The following is a 17874-nucleotide window of genomic DNA, read 5'->3' on the forward strand; positions in this document are numbered from 1 at the left end:
CCGGCCCGGCCCTGCACCCAGCTCGTGTGCCCTGGCTGGGTCTTGGGCTCTGCTCCGCTGAGCCAGCCGTCCCCTCCCTGTTTCAGCCGGGAGAGCCTCGCTCCCACTTTGGTGCTGCAGTTTGCTGCTGCAAAATTGGGAACTGAAGCTGCAATACTGAGTGCTCAACTCCACTCTTTCCTCTTGAATACTCAGTCTGGGAAACAACCAAGAACATGAGACTCGTGCAAAACAGACTGTAATTTAAACTGATGCTCGGGTAATCGAAGTGACAGGCAGAGATTCTGCACTGAGTCATATTGATGGTGGTCGCAGTTTGTATTGCAAGAGCTGCTTCACAAGGTCCCTGCAGGGTTGGAACCAGCCCCGTGAACACTAAACACTGTGGGATCACATCCTGAAGGGGAGACTTTATCCCAGGTAAAGCTTTCTCTCCTGGAGTAACTTTGCAGTAGGGCAGCAGGAATGACTCTTTCCCCTGTGAGAACTTACAGAGCAATACAGAAGTCATGTTCTGCATTTCATGCCATCACCCAGCATGATTGTGAGCTGTAAAGTATTCATCCACTGAAATCCAAAATCAAGCTGTCCAGTGTTTTGGGAGCTGCAAGTAGGAACACAAATTCTCTGGAGTAAGAGCTCTTGTCCCTAAGGCTGGCTCAAGCTCTTTATGAGGATCCCACAGGCCTTAGCTCTGCATCCCAGGCAGTAGGTCCTGTTACTTGTTCTGAAGGGATTCAGGTCAGACACTGCTGAACAAGCTCCCAAATCACCCCCTGTGCTTCCCAAAACACATGACCACTGAGGTCCTTCTAAGCAGTTTCCCAGCCAAATACTCGCTCCCAGCAATCTTAATTTCTGACTGAGATCTGCTGAGATCCCTCACCCACGTGGGGGCTGCCAGCAGCTCTTGTCCCCATAGTTGTGCTGCCAAGGTCCCAGGGTGACTGGGGCAGTGATCTGAACTACTTTTTCATTTCTGTGATAATGTTTTGCTGATTAAAAATACATTACTTTTTATAAAAAGCATTAAAAAAGAGATTGTATTTCAATCAAACTGCTCCCCAGCAAACAGTCCCCAGGCCAATGGGATATAGCGGTGTCTGAGCCAATAAAGGAACCTAACTCACATCCTGACTCCCTTCCCAGGAGCTGTGCGTGCCCTGGGTGAGCACGGGGCATGGCCCAGGAAAAACTGCCAGACATCCCTGAGTCTTCAAATGAAAACCTGACCAACACATCAGTGTCTCACACTGTGACTGTGCAAAACTTCCTAGACCAAGAGCTCTAAATGAAGAACACACTGGAGCACAACCTTGGGGGAGGCTTTACAAATTGTTTCATTTTAACTTGAAAGTTTAAGGGGCTCTGGCAGCTGCTCCCTGCTGGTATGTGTGCTTTCACATCACTTTGATTTCAGTTCTAGCTCTATTTGCAGGAACTTTGTCTTCTGACACTTATTTTTCCTAGCAGTTTTCAAACCCTTGAAAAACCAATGGCAGAAGAGCAACAAAAGGCTTCTCTTTCTTTCCTGTTATTTCTACCACCACTGGAGAGGAATTAGACCATAAATGTGAAGTGGAGTCTTAAAGCATTACATTGAACCATGTTCATTTTCCTTGCAATAGTATTTCACATCACCTTTCAAATTTCCACTTTTGGTGGAGTGTTGAGAAAATTATTGATGAAAAATAATAATGGAACTATTACAGATTTCATGTTTAAACTTCTGGTGTCATTTTGATTTTGAATTTAAAAACGTACTTTCAAATAAGATTTTTTTGTATGGCCAAAATAAAATGTTTGTTTACTCTAGTAAGTAAATGATTTTGTTTTATTTTCATCAGCTCCTAGTGGGACTGAGAACTACTTTTTAAAACTGTAATTTTTTCCCCACAACTAAAGGAAGTTTCATTCTTTGGTGTGTTTAAAATAAATTTAAGCGACTAGGAGAAAAAACAGATGTCTGCATTGTTTTATTAAAAGTGCCAAATACAATTGTGGGTACCCTTTTATCATAATTCATTCTGAATTATTGAACATGACTCCTCACTGCCAGGTGTGCAGGGCACAATGCTGATGGATCTGCCCCATTCTGACTCCCTCCTGAGCTAAAGAGCAAACTCTGAGGCACAGAGCCATTGTGCAGAGGGTGTGTGCTGTGGCCATAAAATACCACAGCCTAGGGCAGGGGAGTGCATGTTGGCTGGCATGAAACAGAGATGGCTTCTTTAATACACCAAGGGAACAGTACAAGGGTATGAATTCAATAATGTTAGCTTTGTACTGAGAATTGCATTGGGAAAGGAAGTGGGCAGACAAGGAAATCTGCCTCCAGAAACAGAAAATACCCAGGATCAGTTGAACCCTTGGCCTGATTCCATCTCTTCCAGGAGGGTAATCATATGGGAACCACTCAACTGCTCACTACCCCTGTGAAGCTGGTGGAGATCAATTGATGCAGGGTGGGAAGAGGTTGATGGCAACGTGCAAGTGAAGAATTAAAATCTGCAGAACACTTAAGGGGAAAAACTTTACAATTTATTTTTCTTCCTTTACTTCAGCACCTGAGGTGGTGTAGCCTAGCAGGAGAGGGATTAAAAATGCAATTTTTTAGATCAAGTTTAATTTGTCATGCTGCTTCCCTCATGCTTGGAGATGATTAAGGCATTCAAATCTGACCTCTCTTCATTAATTGCTAAAAAAGGGTGGTCTCCCACAGATCCTATTAGTGGAGCTTGGACTGTGCTTTAGCTGCTCTGGTTTTGTGCTGCCTTGTGCACACTGCAGTGATGCTTTTCCTCCTCATGCTGTCAGTGATGTCTGCTCCGTGTATGCTGGTTTCAAAAAATGCTACTTGAAATAATGGGAGTAGGAAGTAAAAGGGCAGGGTGGGCAGGGGAACAAGGGAACAAGAGAAGGGAATATCAGGGAATTTACATTTACATTTACCTCTAAAATAGGCTTAAAATAATGAAAAGAAACTCTTACTCATAAAATCCATGCACAATTGTTGTAGGACCCACTATTAATTTTCCCTTTGGTGATACTGATTCCTTTGCACCCCAATGACCATTTCAGTGTTAGGTGCAACAGGAGATTTAAGAGATGTCCTGCCTCTCTTCATTTTTTTGTGTGGCATCTCTGCTTGTTTTATTAGATGGTATTAAATCTGGTTTCAGACCCCAGCTTTTCTCACAGATCTGTTCTCTTCACCCCAGAAAGTACCCAGCAGGTCAGTTTACTGACCTACCCAGGATCCCTGTGGTTCAAGAACATTTTTAGAGGAGGGAGAAGAATTTGAATTTAAAACTTTTTCTTTCTAGTAATGTATTCCATGTATCTGAGGAGAATTAGAATTATTTAGCTGTGTTATACACTCATTTGACATCATCACTCCAAACTTGCAATATGCCTGGAAGCAAGATTATATGAGTAAATTATTGAGCATTGCTTTTTACTGCTGTGAACACTTGAAAGATTTAATTTGCTTGCCTTGATTTCTCAAATAATTGTCTTTAAAAGTTTTGAAATTTATACCATATAATTTCCACATTGCTCTGTATTAATTATGCATTCCTTTCAACAAGGAAATAGTAGCCTTCGTTTATCTGATATGGCCAATCAAACAAGGCAAGTTTTCAGTTTAGTATTCACAGCTTCCTGGTCATGTGTGGGTGATACTCAGCATTAGCTACGTGTGAAGATTTGGTAAGCTAGCTCCAAATTGCTCATAAATAGAGAGAGGTAAATTAACTCACTCGTCCACTGCCTCTTTTTCATGTTTGAAAATTACTCTGAAACAGAACCTCAAATTCCAATTTCACAGAGTCAGAGAGCAAGGCCTTGAATTCTCCCATCTGAAACTTTCAATTTAGTTTCAGAATAATAATTTACTAGATTCTCAGTTGTGAATAACTGTAGCCTGGCAGCACAGAAGTTCCCTGTGATGGAGTACTATCAAGGAAATTTTGTGGTCATTTCTTTTCAGCTTTCTCAGCCTTTGAACCACACCTGGACTCTAACACTGACCTGAACTTGCCAGGGTCCAGTCTCCTTCCCTTGTGAATAGTGAATGTTTCCCAGTGAACAAACTATAAGCTTTGCATAAGTGGGAAGTTTAGGATCAGTATAATCATATTCACTTTCCCAGCAAGTAGTGAAAAACCAATACACTGCAGGCATCAAAGTGTCCCCACTGCATGGCATCCCACTGATACCTTATGAAAATTGGGGCAGATGTGCATGTCTGTACAACGTGCATCCTGCCCTTTCTGTGGGCTGTGTGAATAGAAATCTTCAAAATGCGTATGTGGAAAGACAAAAACCTCAGTTTTGCCTCATCTAACTTCTGACACATTGGGAGTTCAAACATTCCAAAGTTGCATAAGGATCTTAGCTCCATGTGTGAATTGAGCAGCAGTGCCATTTACTGCTCTTGCAATGCAGAGCTACCCCATTTGCAGTCAAGGATAGAAAGTAGATTGCAACCACTGCACAGAAGCAGAGACTGGGTGATGGTGATGGAAAAGTGGGATGCCTGGGGGATAGCATGCTTGCTAATTGCTAGCTGTATTTGTCCTCATGGAAAGTATCTCCTACTTTCCTGTGAGTTTGAATAGTTCAAAGGGATCAAAAGAAAAGGAGGTAGGAAAAAGGTCATAATGGAGAAACTCTGGCTTGGATGAACTTTGGATGAACTTTGTCACATTGAGAGCTGCTGGTTGTTCTAAACAGCCCTTGCCTTCACGAGACTGTTTGGAGGGTGCAATGACCACCTATGGAAACACATCCTACAAAGTATTGCCAGGCAGTGACAGCCCAGTTGAGATCTCTCTCTTAAAGAAGGTCTAAGGTCTTCCACCAGTCCCTTTGGGTTGTTCAAATAAACAGGTAGCTAGTGAAATAAAATTATTTTCTGGGGAAAAAAACATTTGTCAGCTGTGCACCAGGCCTCATTTGAGAGTGTTTAAATATCTATTGATTAGGGCTCCTGAATAAAGGACATCAAGTGTAATATCCAGCAAGGATATTAAGTGTAAGAAAGAAAGGATAATGCAAAGAGAAGCTCAAAGTACCTGGGTGGTGTTCCCCAGCAGAAAGAGCCCTTGAGTTTGTCCCTAAAAGCTGCAAATCAGTCACTGCTGCCCTGCAGAAGCCGACATGGGCACCGACCGTGATGTCTCTGGAAAACTCAGACTGCAAACAGAGCTGTAGCACAGAGCAGTGATGGATTTATTCTCATCTACCCAAGTCTCTGTAGAGCTCCTCCACATCAAATTTGTTTACCTTGTACTCTGTTCCAAGACTACACTTTGTTCCTAATTAAGAAGGTAAATTATAAAACCTAGTTATGAAAGCAATATTTTATGTAACTAAGTATCATACTGGGTAAACATTTAGCACTTCAGTTGTTCCTGGCAGAGCAAGCCTGAAATTTTATGGCCCTAATACCCAAGTCTTAATTAAAATATATTTGACTTTTTCCTTTGGATGCATTCTTCTCTCTGTGGGTACTACAAAATTAAGCATGTACTGCCACAGTTTAATTGTTTACAGGTAATTCATTTGTTTTGAAATATACTAGATGCTCTATCAGCCTAATGCAACAGTGCAGGAAAATGTAAATGCAATTAAAAAGGAAGTAGTCAGACACTCCATTAGTTGTGTTCTACATTAGGAAAGCTCTGTAATTTGAGGAGTTTCTAGTTCTACATATACAGGGCCTACTCAGTCAACTATAAACCTGACAAGTACAGTTTTTTTTGCTGCCTTCTTTTCCTAGGCTTTTCTTCTGTTCCCTACAGTGCCAGGAGGACAGGAAAAAGGAGATGGAAACTGGCAGGACTTAATTACATTTATGTTATAAGTGTGTAAGAGTCCAATTAAGAGCAATCATGCTGAATTTTAAACCATATTTTGTCATCTAAAAAATAAAATGTTCAAAAAAAAGAAGATAAAAATCCTCTCCATTCAATAAGCACTTGTGAATATTTCTAAGCTTCAGCACAACCTTTGGTACATGTGTCTTCCTTTGAGCTCCACTGCTTCTGCTGAGCTTATTTGAAAGTGCCACTGAAAGTTTACCTCAGTGCAATTATTCTGAATTCAGTCTCACTCTTTATAAATGCTAATTCTGAAAGATCCTGTCCTGCTATCTGTCCTCTTTTATTCTGTCTAAACACTGTGGAGCCTACAGCAGCATCTTCCTAAGATTCCTCCAAAGTTCTGACTCCTGGGTTGGATGTGGTCAGTCCAGGGGAAACCAGAATAGCTGTGCACCACCCGTGCCCACTCCCAATACCTTTTAGCACTGAGATGTGAAATGCAACTGTAAATATTTTGAGGTTTCCCCCCTTTTAGGTTGGTACACAGCATATGACTCACTGGCTGCTGCACAGAGCCTGTGTTTGCTGTTGCAGAAAGCAGATGATACTGTTATTATGCAAAATCACTTCCACCCACCCTGGTGACTCACCAGCACGTCACCAAACAGGATTTACATCAGTTTCAAAATATATCTCCATTACCATTCCCATGTCAGCAGATTACTGATTTCTTCCTTGCACTCCTCTGAATGACGACAACGCGGTCGCATTTTCCCCTTGGAAGCAGAGCAGGGCTGGAGCTGCTCCTGCCTGCCTGAGCTCCGTTTGCCAGAAGGTTTCACTTGCAGATGGAGCAGAAATGCTGGCAAGGGCTGCCTCTCCATTGAATGACCAAGCCCTCTTCCTATGAGGGAGGTTTCTGTCTTCAGCTAAGATTTTTCTTGCTCTCTTAAGATCAGTTCCATTAATTTGTATCTTAAAGAGTTGATTCATCTGTGAATTAATGTAAGGTAGCACTGATCTCAGCTTGCTGTGATGTGACAGTCTGTAAATGGTGACAACTCAAGGGTTGCTTGACTTAAACAGATTCATTTGCCTCAGTCTAAAATTGTTACACTTTTTAATTCCATAGTCAAACAAACTGCAGTGAGAAGCCCACTGATTCAGGAAAGGAAAACAAAGATAATCCTCTTTTAGAAATGTTAGTTATTCTCCTTTGGTAAGACACTATCTCACTCTTATGGATTATAGTAAATAACTAAATGAATTCCTATTTATTTGAGGAATTCTATTAAATTATGAATTTCATGGTTCTCCACTCTGGCATGTTTTGTGTCTCAAAGTGAATAGATAACATTTAAATGTTGTTGAATATTTGGGCTTAAATTTAATTGAGATTGGATGGATTTGCAAACCTGAACATATTTGGAAATTTGGAAGTTTAGCTCTCTCCCTCATTTACAAACCTGCAAAAAGGGAATATTCCAGCCCTTGTTTGCTGAAAAAATAAACACACACATTGTATGGGATATCATGCCAGTACACCAACTAGGACATATGTATAAAAGTAAAGAGGTCCCTCAGGAAGTTCTATCCTGAGGAGTATCCCAGCTGCTTTTGAGGAGGCATGGGCTCATTTAGGCTCAGAACAGTCTCTGAATGTTTGATTCACCCAGCTGCTCTTTTCAGAAGGAGCTGTTCTGTGCACCAAAACACTGCTGGAGGGTATCATCTCTTTATCCATTAGGTCTATGCACGACATCCTTTCAGTGCCCAGGTGTTCATTCAGCTTCACTCTGCCCCTGCTGTGCCTGTGGCTGCATTGTGCAAGCGGAGCAGCCTGAGTCAGCTGGCCCCAGAGGAGAGCAGCAGCTGGAGGGCACCAAGTGTTCGCTCTTTGCACACCTGAGGGTTGAGACCAAGCCACGAGCCTGAAGCTGCTGTGTCTGACCACAGCTGGATCACTGATCCAGTCCCAGTGCGCTCCTCAATGCTTGGCTGGCTTCACACTTGGCAGCACCTTTGTTTCGTGTTCTGTGTGTGATTCACCATAAAGATAGGGAAAAACCCCACAAATTTAAACAGCAAAACAGAGATTTACAGAGAGCTCCAGGGAAGAACTGCAGCTTGAGGAGGTAGGAGACATCACAGTGTGGAAATGAAGCCCTTGGGATTCAGGATGAGATGAAGACATGTAACACTATCCATGGCCCACAACATTCCATGGGGATCTAAGGAACAGAGAAGTTCAGCTGCTCAGCCAGAGGGGATTCAGGTAGACAAGCAAAGCATTTCATGATCCAGGTAGGATCCAGGTGGATATGGGCCTCCCACTGGCCCCATGTCTTACCTATCATCCTACCTTTGATGATCTTAAAGGTCTTTTCTAACCTAAACAATTGTGTGATTCTACCAGCAGATCTCAGCTGCCTTATGGTGCTTGAAAGAGCACTGGCCACCCCTGCTCACACAGCCCTGACAAACTCCTGCTCAGGCTGTCTGTGCTGAGAGCTGAGCCAGCCAGCTTACATGCAGATGTCGCCATTTTTGCTGTTTAGAACTGAATTTCACACTTCGGTTAAGCTGCCTTCTGTTTGCTAACCCTGCTCCTCCCATTCTTGTGCAGGAAATGCTTCACATCCTGGTTCCCTTGCCAAGTTATGCAAAAAGGTTGGCTACTTCAAAATATATTGCTTTTAGATATTGTCCTTTGTCAATATTTGCTTAAGACAAGACAAGGTGTTAGTAATTACATAAAAAATTAGTTCTGTAAAGCAGCTGATCCACTTCCAGAGGTTGTTGTGAAATTCTCAACTATCTTCTGAAACTTGAATTTCATTGTTGTGGAAGACCACTTGTTGTGGGTTTGTTGGTTTTGGTTTGGTTTTTTTTGGTTGTTAGTTTGTTCAGGGGTTTTTGGGGGTTTTGTGGAGAGAGTTTTTGTGGGGGTTTTTTGTTTGTTTGTTTTTTAATTTTAATTAGGAAATTGTTCAAGAGGAACAATGTATGCACACAGTTATTTTAAACAAAAATGGATTTTGTATTATTATTCTCACTCGGCTATTACATTTCTTGGGGTCAGCTGTGTGAGAGCCAACAAGAGATATAAAGACCTGAATTAGGAGCCTGAACTGTCCTCCAGCAAAGCAGAACAATAGGAAAATTATAGGTTTGATTCAGCATTTTGAGTGCAATCCAAGTCTGACAGAAACAAGTGGCAGGAGATCATTAACTGAAATGGGGATGGCATGTAACCTGTTCATTTTAGCTCCAAGTTTTGAAGCTTTGAAGTTTGAAGTGCTTGAATGAAAAATGTACTTTTTTATTACAACAGCTTTTTTTTTCACAGAAACGAAAAAGTATCCCTAGCTATCTTAAGCAATACCTTTTGATAAGGCCAGCTGAAATATTTAATAATTGTAAACCTGAATTTTAAGAATTAGAAGTGGGTCTTTTTAAAAGAATGTAAAGTAATTTTTACCTAATTATTGTATTAATATGTTTTCCATTAGGAAATATACTAAAATAATTTTAAACCACTACTTTACAGCACTAACCACAGCAATTTCTAGAAAAATACCAAGATGTAGGTACCATAATCCATTCTGGTATCAGCTGGGCTAATTCTTCCTAAATAGTTTAATTCTCAATTTTCCACTGAGTTTGGCCCCACTGGAAAACACTGAGTATTATGTTTGAAAGTGTTATTTGCAGTACTAATGACTGCCACAGCAGTCACAGTGCTGAACACGGTGGCAGTAAATGCCTACTTATCCTCTACAAAGAATACACCCAGGCCCATGAGGTGTGTTGCAGTTTCAAGATGGCTTTAGTGCTGTCCCTTCAGAGACACAATTCCAAAAGGTTTGGTTCTTTCATCCATCTTCATTCATCTACAGTGCCATTAGAACACCTCAAATCTTCAGAGGAGGAAAAAGTCCTTTGCAAAAGATTCAGCCAAAGCTCTCTCTGCCAAAGGTGGGCAAAGATGTTTTTCTAAACCACAGCATTTCCGCAAGGTGACAATCCCAGGTGAAGACCAGAGGGAAACTGGATTGAAACCACCTCTAGCTGGCAACAAAGATGCTCATAGATATGTACTTACAAGCATTTTTCTAAATTCTTATGAAAATTTAGCCACTACAGGTGTGTCACACATTTTTAGAAACTAACCATTTTGGACAGTTTAAGTGAAGAATTCTTATTGACCAGTTTGGTATTTGGGAAGAAACTTGTTATTTCATTCTGATCAAGTGAAAATGATATAAGCTTTATTCTTCAAAGTTATGTACCCCAGTTAAAAATATAATTGATTTACTATTTAGCAGAAAATTGTTCATCATTATTAATTTCAGATTTTGTTGCCAGCAGGAATGAAAATCTGCTGTTTTTCAGTTTCTCTGTAAGTGCAGACACGGGGAGCCTTACAACACTCTGCTGACACAATAGTGTAGAGCCAGGATCCATCAGCACAGCAATGGTGCCAGAACTGATCCATTTCAGAAGGGGAAACACTCAGCAAGTGCTACAATAGCATGTTAAGGCAGACCCTGCCACTTCACACCAGGCTGTGTGCAGGTAACAGCAGTGGCAGAGTAACAGCATCCCACTGCTTCAACACTATTTGATATGGAAAATTATCTGCTGGGAGAAGGAGGAAGCCAAAGATTCTTATTAGTTTAGAGCAAATGACAGCAAGAAATTCCTACAGGCTGGGCTCTGCATGGCAGACATTCCTCTCTGTGCACAGATTACTCATCATGGTCCGAAAAAGTACATTTAAATTTTCCTTACAGTGTCTCTAAAGGTGCTGAGCCCTTCTAAGCCATCTGCATGCCCAGAGTATCAGTGCCAGGCTAGCAAAGCCTCCATGGTGCCACAGTGGCACTGCCACCTCTCCCACACAGCCCCAGAGCAGTACAGCCCTGTCACCTGGGGATGAACTCTCTCAGGTTGCACCTGCTGTCTATTTCCTATTGCATCCATCTAAGCTCATGATGCTTGTTTTCTTGGGGTTCTTCTGACACCTGTTTAACTCTGAATTAAGTTGAAAGAACACTGACATAGCTAACTGATCCACAGTTTCACAAGGGGTAAGTGGAATTTTTATGGATAGTTTGACTCCAATAGCTGGTGAAAACAGTATCTTTTAATCTTGATTAGTTGCTGTAGCATTAGTAGCTGAAAATCCCTATGTAATTTAGTATTTTCAGACTCTTAATCAGTGGAGCATAATGAACAGATTGGCCAAATAATCAGCCTTTCCTTTGCTTCATAATACTTTGGGGCATTGGTGATGGCTGCAGCATGATGGGATTCAAGTCACAGGCTCCAGAGCCTGGTCCAGGTTGGAAAAACCCTTATGAGCAGGTTGCAGGTCTCTTGTAACAACACACAACACAGTCAATTGTGAATACATTGTGAAATATAACCAATTCTGAAACAGTATTGTCCAAGAAAACAGTTTTAGTAATGACTACAAGCTTTCACAAGGGTGAATGTGGCAAGGTAAACTGTTATTTAGCTATGGGAGATAAAGACAAAAATGCATCTGAATTTAGGGCAGCTAAGTGGGAACTGCAGGTACTAAACACTTCTAAGAAAACCAGGCTGTTGAGAAGAGAGGAAAAATATCACTTAGCAACATGAAAACATTCAAAAATGCAGCCTCTGGTAGTGTGGCAGTTTATAAATACAAGAGGAATAAGAAAAGGGAGTAGTAGAAGAGTGTTAAGAAGTGGGAAAAAGGGGAAAATGGAAAAGTTGCAGTTGCAGGAGGACAGAGAATTAAGAGATTCAGTAAGGAACGTGCAAGGACCTGTGACAGAGTAATGTAACCAAGGTGATGTGAGAGAGCAGAACAGGACTGGGAAGGCAGCAGGGCTGAGGCCCTGCTCCTGGCTGCTCTGCTGTGGGAAAGCAGGGCCTTACCACGCGAGATTGTCCCATGCAAGCCAGAGTGACACTTCTTACAGCTGCTTTCTCCATCGTGTTTACAGGTGAAAACAGCTTTCTGTTTTCTCTTAGCCAAAGGAGGTAACCAGGACATGGGGAAACAGGTGGGGTTCAGCTGCACCAGCTGGCAGATCTGCTTTGGACTGATGCTGTTGCTCACACAAGGCAAAACAAACAGGTGCCAGAGAAAGTAACTGTGTGTCATGATTCCCACCTGTCCCCAGAGAGCAGGAATTCCTCCTGAAGAGTCTGAAAGGAAAAGGCCAGGCTCTACTAGTAGTTATCAAAGTCCTCCATTTTGAGTAATTAATTTTAAAAATCTAAGTTTGTTGTGGAAATAAAACTTAGTAGCTTAGGGACTACAGGAATATTTTCACACATCAAAAAACTCACAAATCTATTTAAAAAATATTTAAAGGCCTGTATCAAAGTCCTACAGCCTTCACCTGCAGGATCTCTCCTGTTGCCATGGGTGTGGAGCAGGGTTGAACATTGCAAAAGGAGACAGTACAGAAGGTTGGAAGCTGAAGACTTTTGCTTTGATGGAAAGTACATGTGATCCCTCAAATTCATTCATTTAATATTTGGTAAAATAAGCAGTACTAGTAAACAGTGTAGCCAAAGAACCTACTTTTAAAATATTGAAATCTTATCATGTACCTTAAATTAGACATATACCATTTTAAGTAGCAATTCTGAGTCCACCAGAATTCTCTTCCACCATTGGGACATGCCAATTGCTTCTGGGTCTTCAGAGAGAAGCTGGATATGTGCTTAGCACCACGAAGCTTTAGGGAGTACAGGGAAGCAAAACACAGTAATTATGGAGAATATTAAAAACTTCCTTGGTACTATGAGACCACGAGACCATTCAAAGACCAAACATTTCAGTTCAAACTCACATCATTCAGCAAAGGCTCCGTGGGAGCTTTACCCCGGCAGTTATTTGAGAGCAGCTCGAGGTTGCTCTCTAGAGGTGGAAAATACAGATTTCACCTCTGCAGATGATGCAACCAAAGCAACTCGTCAAGGACATGTGACAGCACGCACCCGGACACGAGAGATCCTTGATGAGCCTGCAGAGGACAAAAGCTAAACCAATTTCATTTCCAGAAAAGTGATAGTGAGGCCAAACCCAAGCAATCCGTCCTACGATGGTGGGCACACACACTGCTCTTCGTAACTCTTTAGCATGACAGTGTTGTCATCTGCTCAAGGCTGGCTCTCCACCACCTCCTTTTGCCCAAAGTAGCTTCCCCTGTAGTTTTCTCACTGGCTCTGTCCAATGTAGGACTGTCCAGAAGTGTCCACACGGCCACAGCTTCCCAGGTCTCACCACCACCATCCCACCCAGTGTCTCAGGGAAATACAGCATTGCAACAACCCACTCACAGACTTCAAAGAACCTCAGGAAAACCACATTCCACTCAGTGAAGCTGCAGGAATACAAATATTACACTTGTATTTCCCCAGAGCCTACAAAATGTAAGCTTCTTGGCGAAACAGAAACCCCAGACCTCTGCAAGAGGAAACTTCCATGATTTAGTGTATCCACGATTCTTGCCATCAATGCCACGGTACAGAGTGACAGAGTTCATTTGTTTATACTGAAGCAACATTAAATGATCCCAGGCAGGGATCCTATCCTCATGAAGTGAAGTGTGATACCATTTGCTTCTGACTCATCTCACCAATTGTGCTCTTAAAGATATTTAAGTCAGTAGAAGATAAACTACACACTGTCTGCCTGGAAACAAACACTAAACTGCTGGCAAATACTGGAGTCTTTCACTCTAAGAATCCAGTCCTGGTTGGGCGGAAGACAAACACTGCAATTGTTGACATGGAGCACAATTCAAACATCCCTTCTGCAGTGGGAATTCTGCCAGAAAACCACAATTTAAGTACAAAGATATCTGGGAAGAAGTTACTTTCTAAACACTTCTGAGAAACCAGACACTGCCTTAACTATATCTAATAGTTCAGCAGATCATAGATACATTTATCGTTCAGAAAGCTTCCAAAATCATCAACATCTTTACGAAACCTGAATTAATATAGAGGTTTAAATGCTAAGCATTTCAGACTATTATATATTAAAAAGAAACTGAAAAAAAGATTCCACATCTGCTGGTCACTGTGCATTGCTACATCCAAGAGCTATATTCCTTACAATAGAAACAGCCCCAGAAAACAAGTGCTTGAACACTGCAGAGGCCTCCAGTACCCTCTGCTCAAGAAAAGAATTCATCTCAAGAGCACCTTATCAATGTTTATTCATATTGATAGGAGGGTGTAAGGAGGGAGCCTGACTTCTCAGTGGTGCCCAAAGAGAGACAATGGGCACAGAGATGCATCTTATCCTGCCTAAACAGAACACAGGTTTACTACCTGGATGTTTGACCCCCAGGGAAGATTGCACTGAGAGGGCTGTGGAGTATCCAGTCTTGGAGATTTTCAACCCCTCACTGGACACAGTACTGAGCCATCTGTTCTCCTGACCTTGCTTCAGGAGGGAGGACTCGATGATGGTCCTCAGTGGTGCCTGCCAACCTCAGCCACTGCCAAGCTGTGGTGTCTCCTTAGTGCTGAGGTGAAGGGAATGAACCACCCTGCTCTACCTACTGGCAGTGCTCTTCCAAAGGTGTGCTGCTGGCCTTTCCCATTGCTGCATCATACTCAGCTTTCACAAATGGAGCCCTGGGTCCTTCTTCTGCAAGAATGCTTCCTGGCCAGTTGGCTACCAGTGTGTACTGGTATGTGGCCAAGGTGGCATTCTCCTCAGATGCGGGACTTGACATTTCCCTCTGTTGAACTTCCCAAAGTTCCCATGCTCCAACTTCTGCAGTGTACTGAGTGCCTCTGAACAGGGACCATTTGGCATATGAGCCTCTCCTCCCAGTTTTGTGTCCCCAGCCAACTTGGTGAAGGTGCACTGTCCCATCATCCAGGTCACTAATAAAAATGTTTAAAAATACCAGCCCCAGTATTGAACCCTGGGATATACCAGAAGTAGCTGGTGGCTTCTGCATGGACTTTGTGTCACTGATTACAAACCTTTGGCCCCACAAATTCACCTACTTCTCAGTCCACCTCACCATGCATTTACCTAGTCTGTAGTCCATCAGATTGCCAATGGTGCTACAGGAGACAGCATCAAGGGCCAAGATACACAAACAGCTACTGCTCTGCTCTCATGCACTGATCCAATCATCTCACTGCAGAAGTCCATCAGGTCAGTAAGGCACAAATCCAGGCTGACTACCCTTAATCACCTTCCTGTCCTTGGCACAGTTTGCTCCTTCAACCTTCCCAGAGATCAAGGCCAAGCTGCCCAGACCTCAGCAGTAAATCTGGGTTAATAGTTCCCCCCATTCTCCTCTTGGCCTTCTTCAAGACAGAGAGATGCTTATTTTCTTCCAACAGGTTTGTCGTGGTTCATTTTCCTTAAAGTTCACTGAAATCCTCTCCTGCTCTGACCTCAGCTATAGTGATGCTCCCTCATACCCTTTCCTGTTCAGTAAGGAATTACTGGGTCTGCTTAACTGCCCCTCCTACAAGCTCCTGGCTGCACATTCCTACTGCCTCTCCCCAGTTCCCTGCTCATTCTTCTTCCCAGTCCTGGTGATCCCAGAACTCACTGCAGGTATTGCTTTGTCACACAATTTCATTACTAAGTTTCATCTGTGAGCTTTCAAATGGCATCCATCAGCATTTCAAGATCTATGTTAAATTTACTAAAAGACTAGTGTATTGCTATTGTAGATACTTCTCCTCTGCAGCAGCTATCTCCCCTTCTCAGACTTTGACTACAGACTGCAAATTGTAACAATCCAGTTATGTCTGCTTTTCCTATTAAGACATAAATCATCTGTTGTTACTTAATTATAAGAAAAATAACATTCCCGTACTCCTCACATTCCAGAGTGTACTATGTTTTTCATTTCTTCCACAAATTATTCTCTAACCTAATCACTTGCCATGCTTTTTGGAAACAAAATGAAAAATTTCCATTTCTATACAGCTTTAACTTTGTTTCAGTTGCCAGGAATCTTTGAAGAACCACAGAAATACAATAAACTGTAAAATTATGTGGGTCTGGTTCTAACTTTTCCCTATAAATCAAATCTAACAGACTGACTAACTAATCTAACTGACTCCCAGCTCCTGTATCCAAAGCATCTCACTTCATCACTAGAAAGGCCCAACAATATCCAGACATCAGGTATTCCAGGCTGGTTACTAATATTTAATACTCTGAAATTTTCCCTTGTTTTAAACAGCAATTTTGAGTCTACTCAGCCACAAGTAATGCCAGACTAGATACATCACTGAAAGGAAATGCACTGGAGGTTATTTATTTCCCTGTAGCCCACAGAAGGGACCACAGTGGAGCAAGAACTGTCCTGCAGCCTAATTAGAGGTTATGCCAGAGCACATATGCACACTGCAGCTTCTGGAGGACCCAAATCAGACCAGAGGAACAAGCCCTGAAGGAAATGTGACTCACAGAGGACCTGTGCTAGGCTGTGCTTACTCTGGACTGCAGTCTGTGGAAGGAGCCATGCTGGAGCAGGGGAAATGTGTGAGGGGGAAGATAAAGCAGAAAGGAATTATTAACATCTCTCTAAGCTGCTGGACAGAAAGACAGAGGTTAGAAGTAAAGGAGTTAAGCTGAGCCTCAGGAAAAACAAAAGGGATAAGGTGTGTCACTTTTTGCCTGCTTCTCATAAACCAAATCTTCTTGAACTGGCAATAAACTCCTGCAACTCCAACTCTCCCATCTTGCCAAAGCCTCCCTGTTGTACCTGTGACAGTAACTGATCTTTATCTCAACTCAGGAGCCTTAGCACCCTGTTTTCTCCCCTGTCCCATCAAGCAGGAGTAATGAGAGAGCAGCTGGTGGGTAACTGGCCCCCAGCCAAGGTCAACCCACCACAGCCTCCAGTGAGCATTTCCCACATTCAAACTTGCATCCTTTGCCTCTCCTTATTGCCATGTACCTCTGAGAAGTGCTCAGGCACATCAGAAGGCTCCATCTTCTTTGTATCATCAGTTCAGGCAGCTGGAAATATCAGTAAAATCTGCTCTTTGCTTTTCCCATCTCTTCCCCAGCATGGAGAGACACAATTCTCCCTGTCAGTGTCTCATGCTCCACCTCCCTGACAAGCTTGGGTAGCTTCCACTGGACTTTCTCCATCATGGTGCTCCATTTTCTTGCGTTATAGAGCCCAGACAGGACTTTACAAGTGCCAAATACTGGGGAAAGATGGCTACCCTCTAGCTAGCAGCCATCCCAGGAGAAGGCTGGCCACAAGCACAACTAGTTTCCATGAGCAATCCCAGCTCCTTCTCTGCAGCGTTGCTTCCTGCCTAGTCCACACCCAGCCCACACTGGGGCATAAGAGTTATTCATCCCCAGCACTGGACTTGGCAATTCTCTTGGCTGCAGTCCCTGCAGGGCCTGTCAGCCCATTTCTCCAGCATTTCCACATCTCCATTTTTCAGCATATTGACTGCTTCCCTCACTTTGGATGGTGGTGTCCTTTGCCTCCATTCACTTCAGAAGGATCTAAGGCTGATTGAGCAAGCACCACTATCTTGAGCAGGGTGAAATACACAGCAAAGCATTTCATACAGCACTTACTGGAAACCTAAGCCCTTACCTGCACTTGTTTGTAGAACAGCTTTGAAAACAAAATCAAAAGAGAACTAAGGTGAAGAACAGAGACAATAGTTCAGCCTGATTTCTCCTGTGATTAGAGAGGCAGGACAAAAAAACCCCTTTACCTTTAAGCAGTGTGTACATGTTATAGTGGGCTCAGAACCAAGATGACAACCTTTGTGAGCAGCAGTAACAGAAGTCAGTGGAAGAGGCAGAGCTGGGTGATAAAAGGGAAAACCTCTTCCACTTGGGCACACTTTTAACAACCTGGACAATAGACTAACAGCTGTTATCTTCTGTAAGGAACTGACAAGTGGGAGAAGCAGAAATGTGACCACAACAGGACACCTGATCTCACTATTTCCCTTTTTGTCTACAAAAACAGGAAGAAAAGCAAACATAAATTTACACAGCAAGTATTTTCAT

Source organism: Melospiza melodia, chromosome 1 (assembly GCF_035770615.1).
Source record: "Melospiza melodia melodia isolate bMelMel2 chromosome 1, bMelMel2.pri, whole genome shotgun sequence".
NCBI lineage: Eukaryota > Metazoa > Chordata > Aves > Passeriformes > Passerellidae > Melospiza > Melospiza melodia.